Source organism: Oncorhynchus clarkii, chromosome 18 (assembly GCF_045791955.1).
Source record: "Oncorhynchus clarkii lewisi isolate Uvic-CL-2024 chromosome 18, UVic_Ocla_1.0, whole genome shotgun sequence".
Lineage (NCBI taxonomy): Eukaryota > Metazoa > Chordata > Actinopteri > Salmoniformes > Salmonidae > Oncorhynchus > Oncorhynchus clarkii.
The window spans coordinates 15,535,067-15,555,881 of NC_092164.1; positions in this window are offsets into that span (position 1 = coordinate 15,535,067).

Sequence of the window (20,815 nt, forward strand, 5' to 3'; positions counted from 1 at the left end):
TAGGGTGCCATTTGAGACACACATAGTGTTATTACTGGAGATCTGAAGAGTAGCATTGCAGACTACCAATACATTTAGCCTGAAAGTACATTTATAGCAGCTTTGGAGTAATAGCCGTTCAAGGTTTATGCAATGCAAACATTTATTGTCGTGCTTCATGGACCTTGTAGTACAGTGGCTATGTAACTACATAGCTGTAACTAACCTCTTTAAGCCCTGTCATAAGATACTAAAGAAAACAGTTATTTTGCTTTAGTTGACCAGTCATTCTAGTGGAATTGTGTAACCACCGTCTTAAGTGCCTGCTAGCCAGTTACTGTCTACCTAATCCTCTCCAGCTTCCACAAGGCCAGGTGATGTAAGGATGTCCTGCTAGCCAGTTACTGCCTACCTAATCCTCTCCAGCTTCCACAAGGCCAGGTGATGTAAGGATGTCCTGCTAGCCAGTTACTGTCTACCTAATCCTCTCCAGCTCCACAAGGCCAGGTGATGTAAGGATGTCCTGCTAGCCAGTTACTGTCTACCTAATCCTCTCCAGCTCCACAAGGCCAGGTGATGTAAGGATGTCCTGCTAGCCAGTTACTGCCTACCCAATCCCCTCCAGCTTCCACAAGGCCAGGTGATGTAAGGATGTCCAGCTAGCCAGTTACTGTCTACCTAATCCCCTCCAGCTTCCACAAGGCCAGGTGATGTAAGGATGTCCTGCTAGCCAGTTACTGTCTACCTAATCCCCTCCAGCTTCCACAAGGCCAGGTGATGTAAGGATGTCCTACTAGCCAGTTAATGTTTACCTGATCCTCTCCAGCTTCCACAAGGCCAGGTGATGTAAGGATGCCCTGCTAGCCAGTTACTGTCTACCTAATCCCCTCCAGCTTCCACAAGGCCAGGTGATGTAAGGATGTCCTGCTAACCAGTTACTGTCTACCTAATCCCCTCCAGCTTCCACAAGGCCAGGTGATGTAAGGATGTCCTGCTAGCCAGTTACTGTCTACCTAATCCTCTCCAGCTCCACAAGGCCAGGTAATGTAAGGATGTCCTGCTAGCCAGTTACTGTCTACCTAATCCTCTCCAGCTTCCACAAGGCCAGGTGATGTAAGGATGTCCTGCTAGCCAGTTACTGCCTACCTAATCCTCTCCAGTTTCCACAAGGCCAGGTGAGTAAGGATGTCCTGCTAGCCAGTTACTGTCTACCTAATCCTCTCCAGCTCCACAAGGCCAGGTGATGTAAGGATGTCCTGCTAGCCAGTTACTGTCTACCTAATCCTCTCCAGCTCCACAAGGCCAGGTGATGTAAGGATGTCCTGCTAGCCTGTTACTGCCTACCCAATCCCCTCCAGCTTCCACAAGGCCAGGTGATGTAAGGATGTCCTGCTAGCCAGTTACTGTCTACCTAATCCCCTCCAGCTTCCACAAGGCCAGGTGATGTAAGGATGTCCTGCTAGCCAGTTACTGTCTACCTAATCCCCTCCAGCATCCACAAGGCCAGGTGATGTAAGGATGTCCTACTAGCCAGTTAATGTTTACCTGATCCTCTCCAGCTTCCACAAGGCCAGGTGATGTAAGGATGTCCTGCTAGCCAGTTACTGTCTACCTAATCCCCTCCAGCTTCCACAAGGCCAGGTGATGTAAGGATGTCCTGCTAGCCAGTTACTGTCTACCTAATCCTCTCCAGCTCCACAAGGCCAGGTGATGTAAGGATGTCCTGCTAGCCAGTTACTGTCTACCTAATCCTCTCCAGCTCCACAAGGCCAGGTGATGTAAGGATGTCCTGCTAGCCAGTTACTGTTTACCTAATCCCCTCCAGCTTCCACAAGGCCAGGTGATGTAAGGATGTCCTGCTAGCCAGTTACTGTCTACCTAATCCTCTCCAGCTTCCACAAGGCCAGGTGATGTAAGGATGTCCTGCTAGCCAGTTACTGCCTACCTAATCCTCTCCAGTTTCCACAAGGCCAGGTGATGTAAGGATGTCCTGCTAGCCAGTTACTGTCTACCTAATCCTCTCCAGCTCCACAAGGCCAGGTGATGTAAGGATGTCCTGCTAGCCAGTTACTGTCTACCTAATCCTCTCCAGCTCCACAAGGCCAGGTGATGTAAGGATGTCCTGCTAGCCTGTTACTGCCTACCCAATCCCCTCCAGCTTCCACAAGGCCAGGTGATGTAAGGATGTCCTGCTAGCCAGTTACTGTCTACCTAATCCCCTCCAGCTTCCACAAGGCCAGGTGATGTAAGGATGTCCTGCTAGCCAGTTACTGTCTACCTAATCCCCTCCAGCTTCCACAAGGCCAGGTGATGTAAGGATGTCCTGCTAGCCAGTTACTGTCTACCTAATCCCCTCCAGCTTCCACAAGGCCAGGTGATGTAAGGATGTCCTGCTAACCAGTTACTGTCTACCTAATCCCCTCCAGCTTCCACAAGGCCAGGTGATGTAAGGATGTCCTGCTAGCCAGTTACTGTCTACCTAATCCTCTCCAGCTCCACAAGGCCAGGTGATGTAAGGATGTCCTGCTAGCCAGTTACTGTCTACCTAATCCTCTCCAGCTCCACAAGGCCAGGTGATGTAAGGATGTCCTGCTAGCCAGTTACTGTTTACCTAATCCCCTCCAGCTTCCACAAGGCCAGGTGATGTAAGGATGTCCTGCTAGCCAGTTACTGTCTACCTAATCCTCTCCAGCTTCCACAAGGCCAGGTGATGTAAGGATGTCCTGCTAGCCAGTTACTGTCTACCTAATCCTCTCCAGCTCCACAAGGCCAGGTGATGTAAGGATGTCCTGCTAGCCAGTTACTGTCTACCTAATCCTCTCCAGCTTCCACAAGGCCAGGTGATGTAAGGATGTCCTGCTAGCCAGTTACTGTCTACCTAATCCTCTCCAGCTCCACAAGGCCAGGTGATGTAAGGATGTCCTGCTAGCCAGTTACTGTCTACCTAATCCCCTCCAGCTTCCACAAGGCCAGGTGATGTAAGGATGTCCTGCTAGCCAGTTACTGTCTACCTAATCCCCTCCAGCTTCCACAAGGCCAGGTGATGTAAGGATGTCCTGCTAGCCAGTTACTGTCTTCCTAATCCCCTCCAGCTTCCACAAGGCCAGGTGATGTAAGGATGTCCTGCTAGCCAGTTACTGTCTACCTAATCCTCTCCAGCTTCCACAAGGCCAGGTGATGTAAGGATGTCCTGCCAGCCAGTTACTGTCTACCTAATCCCCTCCAGCTTCCACAAGGCCAGGTGATGTAAGGATGTCCTGCTAGCCAGTTACTGTTTACCTAATCCCCTCCAGCTTCCACAAGGCCAGGTGATGTAAGGATGTCCTGCTAGCCAGTTACTGTCTACCTAATCCTCTCCAGCTTCCACAAGGCCAGGTGATGTAAGGATAGCCAGTTACTGTCTACCTAATCCTCTCCAGCTTCCACAAGGCCAGGTGATGTAAGGATGTCCTGCTAGCCAGTTACTGTCTACCTAATCCCCTCCAGCTTCCACAAGGCCAGGTGATGTAAGGCTAGCCAGTTACTGTCTACCTAATCCTCTCCAGCTTCCACAAGGCCAGGTGATGTAAGGATGTCCTGCTAGCCAGTTACTGTCTACCTAATCCTCTCCAGCTCCACAAGGCCAGGTGATGTAAGGATGTCCTGCTAGCCAGTTACTGTCTACCTAATCCTCTCCAGCTTCCACAAGGCCAGGTGATGTAAGGATGGCCTGCTGGCTTTGACATTGTTTGTTTTGATAGCTGGGATGTGCTCAGTTTCATGGCTCTAAATGTCACAGTGAATACACACACGCACACACACACTTTACACCAGGATCCACTCTCAGCATCTCTGGTAAGACCCTTCCTTACAGACACACACACACACACACACACACTGCTCAGTCTGATAGCGTTGGCCTCCACTCTGGCTGGCACTGAGTGTGTGTGTGTGTGTGTGTGTGTGTGTGTGTGTGTGTGTGTGTGTGTGTGTGTGTGTGTGTGTGTGTGTCTGTGTGTGTGTGTGTGTGTGTGTGTGTGTATGCATTAATCAGAGGAGCAGAGCTGGCCAACAGGGCATCAGCCAAATGGAAAATTACAGAGTGCGCTGGCTAGAAAGCTGTTATGCCCCACCCCCCCCCCCCCCCCCCCCCACCGGGACAATTGGCCGTCCAGCAAATCCCCCCCACTGTGGAAACTACATGAGGGATTGAAGAATGTTAGAGGTGAAGAGAGAGAGATAGGAAGGGAAGAGAGGTGAGGAAGAGAGGTGGGGGAGAGAGGAAATAGGTGGGGAGAGAAGGGAAGAGAGAGAGGTGGGGAATGAGGTGGAGAGAGGGTTGAGGAATGGAGAGAGAGTGGAGGAGAAGGAAGAGGATGAAACACTGTCATTCCCTACTACCAGGGCCAGTGACAGTGTTCAAATCCCCTCCTCTGTGATCGTGTGTGAGTGTGTGTGGCAGGAAAGGAGGTTAACAAACAAACGCACACACACACACACACACACACACACACACACACACACACACACACACACACACACACACACACACACACACACACACACACACACACACACACACACACACACACACACACTGCCTCCAGTGATTAAACAGGTGCTTGTAAATTAATTATCCTGATGAAATGCACCGTTAAAATGAACGACTCCCCCAACGTCCTCCCTTCCCCCTCCTGCCAGACTCCTCCTCCAATCACCCCCACCCCCTGGCACAGTGCCACCACTGTGACTGGCCCCAGGGGGATGCTGGGAGCCTGGGTAAATATTGAGCTGGGATCGAGTAAACAAGGTGCTAGCACCAGATGGCCTGGGACTGCTCCACTGACACTGCCTTCAGCCAAACAAATAGCAGAGACAGAACGTGAGAGTGAGAGTGAGAGAGGGAGAGAGGCAGGAAGGCCCTCGGGGATGGATTGCTCCTCTCCTCCTCTCCAGTTATTTACCTCCTAATTGAAAAGCCCTCCTTCCCTTGTTCCCTGATGGAGGAGGGTGGGGCGTCCTCCCCACCTGCGTCTCTCCCAGCCCCCCCAGCCTCCCCCTTCCCCTGTCTCCCCCCCAGCCTTCCTCTGTCTCCCCCTGTCTACTCTCCCTCCCCCTGTCCTGTCCCCCTCCCACCGTCTCCTCCTCCTCCCCCTGTCTCCTCCCCAGCCTCCCCCAGTCTCCCTCCCAGCGTTCCTCTGTCTCCTCCCCAGCCTTCCCCTGTCTCCCCCCAGGCTCCTGGCCTGCTGATAGCAGGATAATTGATTCCTGTAGGGCAGGTTAAATGTGACTCACTTAGAGCTTAATGAATATGATCCATCCTAAAGTCATTTATCATCTCCTCAGTCTCAGGCTGTCGTTGCTAAGCAGCCCCAGGCCCGGCCACTGATTTAGGTTGGGGCTGTGTGGCTTCAAACCTGGCCACCATACTTTAAAAAGCTTTGGGTTTGGACATGACTGATAGTAGTAGGTATTGCAAAAACCCACCTCCATCCACTTTGTGGATTTCCCTGCATGTGTTGCATGGGGATATGTGAAACTTACTCCTCAGCCTGAACTTTCGCCACAAAATAGCCAGCTTTTCACACGGCGCGACTGGTAAGAGGCTTCAGAAGGGCGGTAATGTGTGCAAGCAAAGCAGAGGTCCTGGGTCCTGGGTGAGCCGAAATCAGGAGGAAGCGGTACTCGCTAAGCAAGCGGCGTGACATCCTTTACACATGCATAGGCCTTCCTAGAACAGACTCAGCTTCATACATACTGACAACAACAAACAGTGCGGATGATATATCACTGTCTGCATGATACAAGCCTTCCAGAAGGAAGAAGGAGAAGAAGAAGAAACCAGAAGAATGCAAACCTGGAGCTCTTAGAGACCTTGAATCAGCGAGCAGGTCGACAGTAGTCTCTCTCTCTCTGTTTTTAATGACCATACATAATAACACCTCCACAACAGAAGACAAACAACAACAACAACAAGTGCTGGGTTTTGACAGCAACATGATGAGTTCTGTGTAGAAGAGCTTCTCTCCAGTTTAAATAGTTTAAATATGTATATATATATAGGATGACATTTAACATTTATCTAACAGGATTCAGATTCATTATTACAGTCATTTTGTATCGTCCTTTTATTCATGCATTTATCCATACACAGTCCAACATAAAGCACACACATCTTTCTCACACACACCCGCATGCACACACGCACACACACACACACACACACACACACACACACACACACACACACACACACACACCCTCATCCTAATAGACCTGTAATCATAGTCTGTGTCATTCACTGCCACTCACCCCTGCTCTCCGTCCTCTTATCCCCCTCTTCCCCTCCTCTCACCCCCCTTTTCTCTCACTCCTCCACCTCCTCCCATCATCATTAGTACATTATTACATCACAGAGACTTATCAAACCCTTGGAGGGGGTCTGAGGTTGGCCAGCCAACTCACTCAGAGAAACTCTTAGCCTATCATGGTTCAGGTCTGACATCAATGCAACATCAACTGTGGAGAAACCTTGCAGTTAAAAGTATACATTTACCGGAATGATGTAGTGTACTCACCTCAAACAGGCAGTAAAACATCAGAAAAACAGATTGCCTTTACTTGTGTAGTTTGAGGGTTGTTTAGCTGATGGATGGAATACTCTCTATGTAGACCAACACTGGATGGAGACAGATTATTCTATATAGAAGATTTAACTGACTACACTTACAGCCATACATCAACTCAACTATTAACAAATATCTGACCAATCCGAATAGAGCAAGGTAGTTGCTAGGTAGATAATCAATTAGCGTTACAATTCAACTGCTTCCTCATATTTTAGAACCACACAGTTGAGATTTAAGAAATAATGGTATCTTTCATAAAATAATCCTACACTTGCATTTGGAAAGCAGAACCTAAAACATTTCAACTCAACTTCTTCAGGCTGGGGTACAGGATCTGACATCACATGTGATCAGTTGTGACTTCCTGGTATGGTGAATACATAAGCCCATTTGTTAAACTACTCAGGCATGTGCCAGCTGGGATGGTTTACTGATATGAACAAATATAAAAAAATAATATGAAATACATGTGTGAGGAGAGAAATCACAAATAAGAAAGCCTAACATAAAAAACAAGTTTAATATCCACAAAGATAACTATTTATTGCTATGTGTAGTTTATAGGTATACACAAAAACAAACCTTTCACAACAGACAAACAAAGGTGTGCACTCACTCACACACTGCTCATATCCACTAGTGGGTACATTGTGCTATTTCCTCCTGCGTCTCCCTGACTTCAGGATTGATGTGGCAAAACAAGGCCTGGAACACAATCTTACTGAAGGGAAATAATGGAATTGAATCACCTCTGTTCTGACCTCTGAGCCAAGCCTCATATCCAAGGCCCTCTCCTCTCTCCTCTCTCCTCCTCTCTTTGTCTTCTGGCCTTTACCTCTTGTGTCAGGGTGAGAGTGGGAGCCGTGCATTCACCGTTTAGCCTGACCCCGTTCCTCTCAATCCTAAATCCTGAAGTCTAGCTAGGTCAGGATATCTACATTAATGGCCTGCCTGTCAGTCTGTCAAACCCAACGCTTGACTTCATCCAACCCAGTCTGCCATTAGAGGTCACATGATGCAGGGCCATTTGAGGGATTCTCTCCTTGCTATCGAGCAGGAAGCCTCTCTTTCTTCCTGTCTGTCTGTCTGTCTGTCTGTCTGTCTGTCTGTCTGTCTGTCTGTCTGTCTGTCTGTCTGTCTGTCTGTCCTTCTCGGCCTCCTCCTCCTCCTCTCTCTCTCCACTTCTCTCCTCCTCGTCCCCTCTCTCCAACTGCCTGGGTCCCCTCAGCAGCATTAGCATATTGGGGCTTGCTCTTTGTTTTTCTCTGACCTGTATAATGCGTGTCACATTAGCAACACAACATATCAAACGTTTGTTAATTTCCCTCGCTTTCCTCCACAGCTGCTCGCGTTATTGTGTCACCAGATTTTAATTAATATGATAAGTAACACTTGCAAAGCGGGCAGAGTTGTCTTTCTTTCCCTTTTTAATTGGCGAGTGTGAATGGAGGTAGCAGAGGAGAGGAGAAGAGAGAGGAGAGAGAGACGGGGGGGTTTTCAGTTAGAAAACAAGACAAAATCTGGTGTGTGTGTGTGTGAGAGAGAGAGATTTGGCATTTCACCTGAGAGAGCTGCTGGGGAAGACATTTCAGCGTTTGTGATTTCCTGTCTGATTATCATGGGACATGATACGTTGGTAATGTCACTCTTCAGAATCATTTACAGAGTGAACCCAAAAGCCTTTCAGAGGACGGAAGAACCATCACAGGGTTGAGATTAATCTAACACACACACACGTACGCACACACACACACACACACTTTGCCCCCTGCCGTGATCTTGGAAAGACAGCTGACACTATGGTGTGTGATATGTTGCCTTACCAGATCCTGCCAATCAAAGCCATATTCATCCTGTTTCCTGATTTGAAGAAAACACACAAGGAAGCCTAATTTGCCAATACCCGATTTTAACACAAATTTGTCTTCCTCTACATCTGCACGTGCGACAACAAATACGCACATACTGCACACTTCTATGCGCGCACACACACTCACATCAATACACCAGCAAGGAGACTGAGTGGGGACAAGCAGTGATTCCTATGAAGTAAAACACATGGCTACTTCCATATACTGTGTAGGATAGTACAACAATGAATAAATACGAATTATAGCCCAGTAGGAAACGTTTGACATATTATTGAGGGCATTACTGAAGCACTACCTATAAGCATTCAGATGAACTGTTTCATTATAAAGCTTCTCCCAGGCCACACACACACACACACACACACACACACACTCTTCCTCATCCAACGTGAATCCAAATTCATCCGCATTAAAACAAAACCTTCCATGGGTGAAATACTATTAAAACAGGTCTTTTCAGATGTTTAATCCCTCCGTCAAACGCTGTGATCTTCTTCTGTCTGACAACTCCTCTCACAATCATCACCAAATCACCTCAACCACACACACACACACACACACACACACACACACACACACACACACACACACACACAGTTTTCAGCTAGCTGTTTCTAAAAGGAACGGTGGATTTTCTCGACTCCCTGAGCTGGATGTATTAACGTATCTTGAAGCATGAGATTCTGGGGGAGACAAACTCCTTGCCCTGGTTAGACTGTATCACTTCTGGAACCCCAGATATAAATTTGTCCATTGAGGACAGGTATATCGAGTTCATAAGTTTAATACAGAGTGAGTTTTCACATCCCAAAACCCAATGTTGTAAAGTACTTTAGTAAAAATACTTTAAAGTACTACTTAAGTAGTTACTTTCTATTTATATTTTGGACAACTTTTACTTCACTACATTCCTAAAGAAAATAATGTACTTTTTACTCCATACATCTTCCCTGACATTCAAAAGTACTCATTACCTTTAGAATGCTTAGCAGGACCGGGAAATGGTCCAATTCACAAACGTATCAAGAGAACATCCCTGGTCATCCCTACTGCCTCGGATCTGGAAAACTCACTAAACACAAGTGCTTCATTTGTAAATGATTTCTGAATGTTGGATTGTGACCATGGCTATCTGTAAATACATTTTAAAAACAGGAAAATGGTGCCGTCTGGCTTGCGTAATATAAGCAATTTAAAAATATGTATACTTATAATCCTTATGTTTATTTTTGCAATTACATTTACTTTTGATACTTTTACTAAAGTAGTATTTTACTGAGTGAATTTCACTTGAGTAATTTTCTATCAAGGTATCTCTACTTTTACACAAGTATGAATATTGGGCACTTTTTCCACCACTGCCCAAACTACAACCCTCTCCCCCAAAGCCCCAGGCGTGGTCCATTCACTAATGACTAGCCACAAGGTGATAGGAGTCACTCGATGGAGAGGTAGACTAGCACTTGTGTCTAACAGCTGCAATTATCAAACCCACACTAACTACTATTGATCCCCTCTCAGGTCAGGTGATAACAGGGCATTTCCCACTTACTACGAGAGCTGTTCACAGTGAGTGCTTATCCATCTGTGGAGGGGACCAGAAGGACTTGCTCAAATACCTGATGAGCGCTACGCAAATATTGGTACAGAGTTAGAGTTAGAGTGAGAGTGTATGAGGTTGCTGTGGATGACTTTTTCTGCCTGGCGATCGAGTGGGAGTGTGTGTGTGTGTGTGTGTGTGCACTCTTAGAAAAAAAAGTGCTATCTAGAACCAAAAAGGGTTATTTGGCGGTCCCCATAGCAGAACCCTTTGAATAAACCTTTTTTGGTTCCAGGTAGAACCATTAAGAGTACTTTGCCTGTCCCCATAGAATAACCCTTTGAATAAACCCTTGAACCAAAAAAGCTTCTACCTGGAACCAAAAAATGGTTCTGCTATGGGGAACGCCAAAGAACCCTTTTGGAACCCTTTTTTCTACGAGTGTACAGTTTAAGTCAGAGGTTTACATACACCTTAGCCAACTACATTTAAACTCAGTGCTTCACAATTCCTGACATTTAATCCTTGTAAAAATCCCCTGTCTTAGGTCAGTTAGGATCACCACTTTATTTTAAGAATGTGAAATGTCAGAATAATAGTAGAGAGAATGATTTATTTCAGCTTTGATTTCTTTCATCACATTCCCAGTGGGTCAGAAGTTTATATACACTCAACTAGTATTTGGTAGCATTGCCTTTAAATGGTTTAACTTGGGTCAAACGTTTCGGGTAGCCTTCCACAAGCTTCCCACAATAAGTTGGGTGAATTTTGGCCCATTCCTCCTGACAGAGCTGGTGTAACTGAATCAGGTTTGTTGGCCTCCTTGCTCGCACACGCTTTTTCAGTTCTGCCCACACATTTCTATAGGATTGAGGTCAGGGCTTTGTGATGGCCACTCCAATACCTTGACTTTGTTGTCCTTAAGCCATTTTGCCACAACTTTGGAAGTATGCTTGGGGTCATTGTCCATTTGGAAGACCCATTTGCGACCAAGCTTTAACTTCCTGACTGATGTCTTGAGATGTTGCTCCAATATATCCACATCATTTTCCTCCCTCATGATGTAATCTATTTCGTGAAGTGCACCAGTCCCTCCTGCAGCAAAGCACCCCCACAACGTGATGCAGCCACCCCCACAACGTGATGCAGCCACCCCCGTGCTTCATGGTTGGGATGGTGTTCTTTGGCTTGCAAGCCTTCCCCTTTTTTCCTCCAAACATAACGATGGTCATTATGGCCATACAGTTCTATTTTTGTTTCATCAGACCAGAGGATATTTCTCCAAAAAGTACGATCTTTGTCCCCATGTGCAGTTGCAAACCGTAGTCTGGCTTTTGTATGGAGGTTTTGGAGCAGTGGCTTCTTCCCTGCTGAGCGGCCTTTCAGGTTATGTCGATTTAGGACTCATTTTACTGTGGACTTTCCCTAAATTCCCAGGATTCCCAGAGATCCCGTTTGGAACATTTCCAGAATCAGAAGGGAATAATCAGGATGTCCGGAATCCTACAACCAGAATTTCTGGAAAACCTGGGAACGTTATCAGAATTGTGTAACCCTAGAAAAGACGGTCCAATTCAACGCAATATGCTACTATTAAAAGGGTCTGGCCATCTGCTAACATTGTTCATAGCAATAAGACTGGTGGAAGACAAGCAAAACAAAAGAGAGCGATTCTCAATTATTTTTTCCCCCAATTGGCATTTTGCAGAATGAGACTCCAGTGACAAATTCTATCGTGCCTCCACATTGAGTTACATTGTGAAAAATCACATGGATATTCTAGCTATTGTCCTCTCTAGCCATTATATTTCTATGGGCCCCACCCCATCAATGGATCTTTAAGGGCTTTGAGCTAATCACCAGTGTGCAGATAACAAAGGCAAGGTTAATGGTTGCTGACAGCATAACCTACATGAAGGATCTTGATAAGACCAGAGCCTTATGTTATCGCCACGGCGATTGCTTTGCCTATTTCCTGGTCAAGAGCCAGGGCAGCGAGTAAGGCGACGATCAATGCCCAGGGGCCAATGACCATGCATCTCACATTGTAACATATATATGGCCCATTCAGATAGCCCCTATTCAAAGGCAACAGGATATACGAGGAGTGCAGTGGCTGAGACACACAGACAAAGACAGGCTTTTGTTTTGTCCCATCACCTTCTCAGGATTTATGACGTCCAATTACAAAGGTGTGCAGCGAACACTATTCCCCATTAGCCTATCAAATGCCTTAGTGGTTGTTGTGAACTGGTTATCAGGCCTTTCTGTGGACACAAAGAATTTATAGCGCCCTGAAATCCACAAAGAGGTGTTGGCTTTCTTTCTTGTTGTGCGGCACCAAGTTAAAGGACAGGTCATTTAGAGTGGAGGACTTTGTGTTTAATTTGTTAGATGATTATGTTCATTAAACCTGCATCTCAATGCTGCACTTTCCCCATCTCCAACATCTCAAATTTGAAGGAAGAAGTCATTGGAGAATTGTACTGCTTCAAAACCAAGCACACAATGGCTGGTTTTACTTTGGTTTCTTTCTGCTAGGAGTCATTTAAGATATTACATTAGGTGGGAAAAGGACTCCATTTAACACCAGAAGGGACAGATTCAATAACCATGCCATTCATACACGTGTTCATTTGATCCTAAGACAAAAGATTAAACACAGGCCTACTCATAATAATCATTTCTCTTAATAATAATTCATTTAGTTGTCTCATCCTATATATGACTCCCGTACCATGTTTCATTGGCTCTGGACAATATAAGCTAAACGTTGCATGGGTATAAACGCGTTAAATCTGACCCCAAGTCACTGCCAAACATACATAATACATCATATATAAAACTAAATATGAACACCTAAAAAGACAAACACATGATAAAATACTGTGGTATTATACAGTAACATTTCAGATGGTTTTTGGTTGTGTCTCCGTGAGTGGATGTCGATAGAATATCACTTGATTGTTGATTGTAGAACCCAGGCTTCTCCCGGCTCCCTCTCAGACAACCCAGTGCTGGAGGACAATCTTACTCTGTCACATTTGTTGGCAAGTTGCCATCAGGGCATGACAGGGAAATAACACTCTTCAAGGATAATGATACAGCCGTACGCCATCGGCTGCTCCAGACAGGCTTTAGCGGGTGTATAGTGAAAGCCCTACCATCAATGGCAAACAAAAGGGTTTACTTTATACGATTTACATGCATCTTTTAGAATATATATGGCGCAGAACTTAGATGTTGAAAATGCTTTTACATCCCAATTAATGGATTAACAAATTCCCTGTCACAATGTCTAATCATAGTGAGGAGAGAAATGGTAAGAAAGCGCTCTGTTGACATGCTGATAATAATAACTACAGTAGGGCCAGTAAACAGTCAATTCCTTTTTCATTTCTGTTGTTTTTTTCTCCAGCCTTTGCTGTGTGTGCGTGTGTGCGTGTGTGCGTGTGTGTGTGCGTGTGTGTGTGTGTGTGCGCGTGTGTGCATGCGTGTGCGAGAGAGAGAGAGACCACAGCGTGGGGTAGATTGTCAAAATTGTACTTGGTGAATAGCAAAATTGTTAGTTGTGTATATGACATTTAGGCAACAAAGTTAATAAGAAAATGTTTTTAAAAAACATTGAAATGTTCATATTGCTAGGTCCAGAAGTAATAATGTAAAATTAAAAAATAGCAGCATATTAAGTCCCCATAAACAACCCCAACAGCTAAACTTAGCTCCAAACCAGCCCCAATCTGACTTTATTCATATTAAGTGCAAGACAGACAAGCATATGGATTCATGTCAGTGGTAATCGGTGCTACTATTCCCATACGTCATTTACATTCTGCCCATTACCTACACGGCTCAATTCTCAACGTCAAATAGATTGTGGCGACTAGGAAATGGCACTCAATTTTCCTTCGCTAATGCAAACAATATACGTTTCCTCCAAATCAATATAATAGGGCTGACCATTACCCTGATTAAATATCTACTGTAATGCACTTACATCCCAATACCTAACTACTTAAGCTCCTCTGTATGAGGAAACTAAGTAAGACTAAATATCAAAATTAATGTTGATGGTTTGGAATTACAGTCAATCTTCGTGATGGACATTCTCACTATACTCCACCTGTATAAAAGTATAAGGATTATAAGATTTTTTTAAAGAGCATAGAATTACATAAATTAAAATCTGTAGTTTAAAATAACTTTAAAAAGTGTACACAAGACTGTGTACAAGATTACGCAATGTCTTCCCAAAATACAAACAATCCAATACTCCCTGTTTTGCCAGTCTTCTAGAGTGAGTAAGTACAGTGCCTTGCGAAAGTATTCGGCCCCCTTGAACTTTGCGACCTTTTGCCACATTTCAGGCTTCAAACATAAAGATATAAAACTGTATTTTTTTGTGAAGAAACAACAACAACAAGTGGGACACAATCATGAAGTGGAACGACATTTATTGGATATTTCAAACTTTTTTAACAAATCAAAAACTGAAAAATTGGGCGTGCAAAATTATTCAGCCCCTTTACTTTCAGTGCAGCAAACTCTCTCCAGAAGTTCAGTGAGGATCTCTGAATGATCCAATGTTGACCTAAATGACTAATGATGATAAATACAATCCACCTGTGTGTAATCAAGTCTCCGTATAAATGCACCTGCACTGTGATAGTCTCAGAGGTCCGTTAAAAGCGCAGAGAGCATCATGAAGAACAAGGAACACACCAGGCAGGTTCGAGATACTGTTGTGAAGAAGTTTAAAGTCGGATTTGGATACAAAAAGATTTCCCAAGCTTTAAACATCCCACTGTGCAAGCAATACTATTGAAATGGAAGGAGTATCAGACCACTGCAAATCTACCAAGACCTGGCCGTCCCTCTAAACTTTCAGCTCATACAAGGAGAAGACTGATCAGAGATGCAGCCAAGAGGCCCATGATCACTCTGGAGGAACTGCAGAGATCTACAGCTGAGGTGGGAGACTCTGTCCATAGGACAACAATCAGTCGTATATTGCACAAATCTGGCCTTTATGGAAGAGTGGCAAGAAGAAAGCCATTTCTTAAAGATATCCATATAAAGTGTTGTTTAAAGTTTGCCACAAGCCACCTGGGAGACATACCAAACATGTGGAAGAAGGTGCTCTGGTCAGATGAAACCAAAATTGAACTTTTTGGCAACAATGCAAAACGTTATGTTTGGCGTAAAAGCAACACTCTGAACACACCATCCCCACTGTCAAACATGGTGGTGGCAGCATCATGGTTTGGGCCTGCTTTTCTTCAGCAGGGACAGGGAAGATGGTTAAAATTGATGGGAAGATGGATGGAGCCAAATACAGGACCATTCTGGAAGAAAACCTGATGGAGTCTGCAAAAGACCTGAGACTGGGACGGAGATTTGTCTTCCAACAAGACAATGATCCTAAACATAAAGCAAAATCTACAATGGAATGGTTCAAAAATAAACATATCCAGGTGTTAGAATGGCCAAGTCAAAGTCCAGACCTGAATCCAATTGAGAATCTGTGGAAAGAACTGAAAACTGCTGTTCACAAATGCTCTCCATCCAACCTCACTGAGCTCGAGCTGTTTTGCAAGGAGGAATGGGAAAAAAATTCAGTCTCTCGATGTGCAAAACTGATAGAGACATACCCCAAGCGACTTACAGCTGTAATCGCAGCAAAAGGTGGCGCTACAAAGTATTAACTTAAGGGGGCTGAATAATTTTGCACGCCCAATTTTTCAGTTTTTGATTTGTTAAAAAAGTTTGAAATATCCAATAAATGTCGTTCCACTTCATGATTGTGTCCCACTTGTTGTTGATTCTTCACAAAAAAATAGTTTTATATATTTATGTTTGAAGCCTGAAATGTGGCAAAAGGTCGCAAAGTTCAAGGGGGCCGAATACTTTCGCAAGGCACTGTAAGTCATTGACATTGGGCCCCTCAGCCTGCCCCTCAGTTCATTAATGACCATGGCTGCCATGGCAACAGGCGTTGGGCTCTAACCCTGCTGAGTCGCCGTCCGTCTCCCTGAGTGACAGGAAGTCAGAGCTGCCCAGCGGTTGGACACAACTTTTTGACTTCCACATCTTTCTCTGTTTCTCCCCTTCTCTTTGTAGATGCCAGGTTTAGCCAGGGCACTCAACAACCAGGCCAAGACAGAAAGCCTAGGGGGGGGGCCATCGGGTCAGAAAACTCCCAAGTGGCAGAGGAACCGCACTCAAGCTTCAAGACAGTACATCATTGTTTTGGTGACTTTTTGACAGACCTAGAAGAAGTAGGGGTCAACAGTAGGGACTGTACATAAAAATCCCAGGCTGCCTGCAGGCCCCAGGACCAGCTGATTGTGTGAGGAGAAGTGGAGGAGAGGAGTGGAGAACACACCTGCGTGGCCCCGGAGGAGAGGAGAGGAGTAGGAGGTAAATCCACAGGGAAAATTGCACTAAAAGAAATGCACTATTTATTCCCGCTGGGGTCCACCATTAGAGAGCCAGTGGTTTGGTGAATGCGTCACAGAATGGCTGTTCAAAAATACAACGGTGGACTCCGAGCACCCCGCGTGTCTTGGGGTCCAGGTTAAATGGAAGTGGAGAAAAATGCTGGATCTTTGTGTACAGCTTGTGGCTGCAAAAAGCACCCAAAACCTGCTGTGAACCTTGTTGCCTGTAATCACCAAGCCCGGTCATACAATTATGCACAATGAATGAATGTCGAACTCGATGGCCACAAACATCGCTAACCTGCATTGACAGCACGCAATTCTGGGTGAATTGTGAGAAGAGATTTTTGTTCACACTGTTAGCATGAGAAGCACTTCGATACTAAAGGCACCATATTGCTTGTGTTTTTTAAGTTGCTGCTGATATTGAATGACTTGAAAATCAGTGTATTTAATTCTGAAGAAAAACCCAAACCTACTCTGAGCTTAATACTCAGGCCATTGAAGGGAATTTAATGATAGAATGTAAAACATTGTAGGATGCTGTATGGCTGAGACGTTGACCCTGCCATATCTGACAAGGAAACATTGTTTCTCTGTATTTAGAACAAGCGCTGAAGTTCTTTAATGGTCCAATCAGTTAAATCATTAGAGACAGAGAGGGAAGGGTAATCATTTAATAGCCATCTTATTCATTCCAGAGAGAGAAGGAACAGTATTTCTGAAGATATTGGCAAGGCTAAAAGGAAGTAGCCCTAAGAATTTAAAACATGTAGTTCCTTTTTTACAAAGGTATTTGTCCCTATTTTGCTAATATACCGGCACCCCTTGTATATAGCTTCGTAATTGTTATTTGTGTTACTTTTTTACGTTAGTTTATTTAGTAAATATTTTCTTAACCAACAATGCAGTTCAACAAAGAGTTTAGGGCTTCTAAGTAAGAATTTCACAGTAAGGTCTACCTACACCTGTTGAATTCGGTGCATGTGACAAATACAATTTGATTTAAGGCTTGTTTCAGAGTTGGGGTCAATTCCATTTAAATTCCAGTCAATTCAGAAAGTCCAATTCCAATTCTCTTCAATGCTATTCAATGATGAACATTTGGAATTGGACTTTGATTTACTTTCTGAATTGGCTGGAATTGAATTGGAATTGAACCCAACTCTGGCCTGTTTGCTACATTTCAAATAGATCATTTGTTTACAAATCCTTTGTAATAACATATATTCAAATAGTTCATTATGGGGTAGCCATAATTTTACGATTTTCCATCAAATATACCTCTTTTAAAATACACTGAGCTACTGTCTAGGCTACTAACAGTGTATTTGCGTCAACATTGGGCCTTCATCTGTGAACAACGGTGAAGCCTATGTATGCCCACCAATGGAAGGATGATGTGTGCTGTTTTCTCATAGAGCTCAGGTGACATCTAGAGGCCACTAGTCACAGGTGCACCTTTTCATTTGACAATCCTGGAATCTTTGGATTTAAAAACTGCTGGATGTGTAGCATTCAGCAGGATGCGAAGGAAGCTGAAATTCTTTAGGCAACACTGCCATCTACTGACGAGAAGCTGTGTGACATCATTATCAACTCAGATTTCGAAAAAATACCAAGTGAGACAAATCAAAGAGCCTAGTTGATTAGGAAGATGTCGGCTAATGGATCAGGGTGTTAAAACAATATGGTGGACATCCACTGGGAATTTCTGAAGCCATTGCATGAGTTGACAGTAGGCTTCCCAGTACTGACAGGCAGGCAGTACTCTGTCTCGCCAGCTGATGGCAACCAAGAGCTTTTGGTCACAAGAACTCCATGATTCACTTTGAGACAGTCCTGCAGGATATCAGAAACGCTTTAGTAAAGGGAAAACACCTGGGTACAGGTTAGTAGACTTTTATGGAAGGGAACACACAAACTGTCAATTCACGTGCAAGTCTGTTAGCGTATATCTGTGAAAATATATTTGTGTTTCTAATTAGCTACTAACTGTAGCTACTGCAGTACTGATGTCCGTTTTTATTTATTGTGCTGTTTGACAACTTAGCAGCAAGAGATTTCCGAACTGCTCAACTTAGTTTAGTCACACACGGACACCCTAGAGTGAGTTAAAGACATCTCGTAGAGTTACACAACCAAGACAAGGTGTATAATTTGCCATTAACAACACACTGAGGTTTAGGAAACTGTCATTGATGTTGATGTAAAATACTTCCTGGTTGCCAGTCCTTTATGATATTGTAAACAATAGTATAATATACTGAACTAAACTACTGTATGATGGAAGCTTCACCTTTTCACATCAATAGTATAATATACAGGACTAAAGTACTGTATCCTAGAGCATCACATCAACTTCCTGAAAGGCTGTTTGGTTGTCAAGACAACAATCATTAAAAGTGTCTGATTTGATCAGAAGCAATCTCCAAATGAACAGATTGTCCCTGTCCTCCTCTGCTATTTGATCCTATACTGTCATCACTACCGTCTATATGACATGTCCTCTAGATCGGTGGTTCTCAACTGGTTTTGCCTCTGGACCCAATTTGGACCAGGTTGTATCATTCACGAGCCAATGTTTTTCGCAGTTTCAATAATCTTCAAAATACCATCCGGAAAGATATTTTTAATGCTATGTTGATGAAGAATGTTAGTAAGCGCACTGGTTTGAGACCACAGAATCAACCCAATCTGCTAAATAGTGCTGCTAATAGCTCTATATTCAAAATACTAATTTAATATTTCTTTTTTTCCAACACTAAATTATAAAAAAACGTAGGTTCATTATTATTTCTACACCCTTTCTACCTGTCTGAAGCTAGTAGTTTAGGTTCAGACTGGAGTATGTTTTAAATGGAATCCTTCCGCGACCCAAATTTGACCCCCCAGTTGAGAATCACTGCTCTAGATCATAAGACTCAAGTCCACGTAGAAAGCGTAAGCAGTTTAGAAACTTTCAAATCATTGTGTAGCTTCGTCCATCCTGAAGTGATTATATTCAATGCATCACAAATGATGAATCCAAAAAGGTGCGGAACTTTGAACGCACCTGAACTCAACAGCATCCCTCAACACACACTCCACACACACATTCATCCTGGAATCTGGAAAATTAGGTTACAAATCGCCCTAACCCTCGTAGGACCACCACAAGAAAACTTTCGGATAACAAATATGTCAAACCAGCAACACGATGAAGCAAAGGTTAAAATGAACACTCACATCCTGTCAGTCCTATCTCCTTTCTCCCAGGAAGGTGTGTTTAAATCCACTAGTCCCTCCACCACGTCTTCTAGACTCCTCCTGGTCCTGATGCTGTAACAGCATGTCCCTTCCAACCCAGACCATCTCGTCTTTACTCTGGCAGCCACAGACCTGTCAGCAGTGAATGTGTGTGTCCAGACGTGTGTACGCAGCAAATGTCCACAATTCCAAGAATTGTCAGCAGGTGCTTCTCAGTCTTCCAGTAACATATACCTGCAGCTTCCAGGAACAAACACACACACTCTGGTGGGGCCCCTCCCACCATCCACACAAGTGTTCCACGTCTGTTCGGTCGCTCCACAGGTAATCCAGACACACCTGTTGTTATAACCCCCCCCTCCACACACACACACACACACACCTCTCTCTGAACAGGTCCAAGCTTCTGAGCAGAAGTGAAGTTCTGTTGGAGTAAATCTCTTCTTCTGCTGCAGCTGGTGAAGAAGGAAGAAGATAGACAAGTGCTAGGGGAGAGGAGAGGACAAAGAAAGAGACAGACAGGAGAGTGGAGAGAGAGAGAGACAGACAAGAGAGTGGAGAGAGAGAGAGAGACAAGAGAGTGGAGAGAGTGAGAGACAAGAGAGTGGAGAGAGAGAAGAGAGGAGAGAGAGAGAGAGACAAGAGAGTGGAGAGAGAGAGAGACAAGAGAGTGGAGAGAGAGAGAGAGAGAGGAGAGAGAGAGAGAGACAAGAGAGTGGAGAGAGAGAGAGACAGACAAGAGAGTGAATAAGAGATACATACAGGAGAGTGAATAAGAGATACAGACAGGAGAGTGAATAAGAAATACAGACAGGAGAGTGAATAAGAGATACAAACAGGAGAGTTGCGAGAGAGACAGACAGGAGAGTGGAGAGAGAGACAGGAGAGTTGCGAGAGAGACAGACAGGAGAGTTGCGAGAGAGACAGACAGGAGAGTTGCGAGAGAGACAGACAGGAGAGTTGCGAGAGAGACAGACAGGAGAGTTGCGAGAGAGACAGACAGGAGAGTGGAGAGAGAGACAGGAGAGTTGCGAGAGACAGACAGGAGAGTTGCGAGAGAGACAGACAGGAGAGTGGAGAGAGAGACACAGATAAGAGAGTGGAGAGATAGAGACAGGAGAGTGGAGA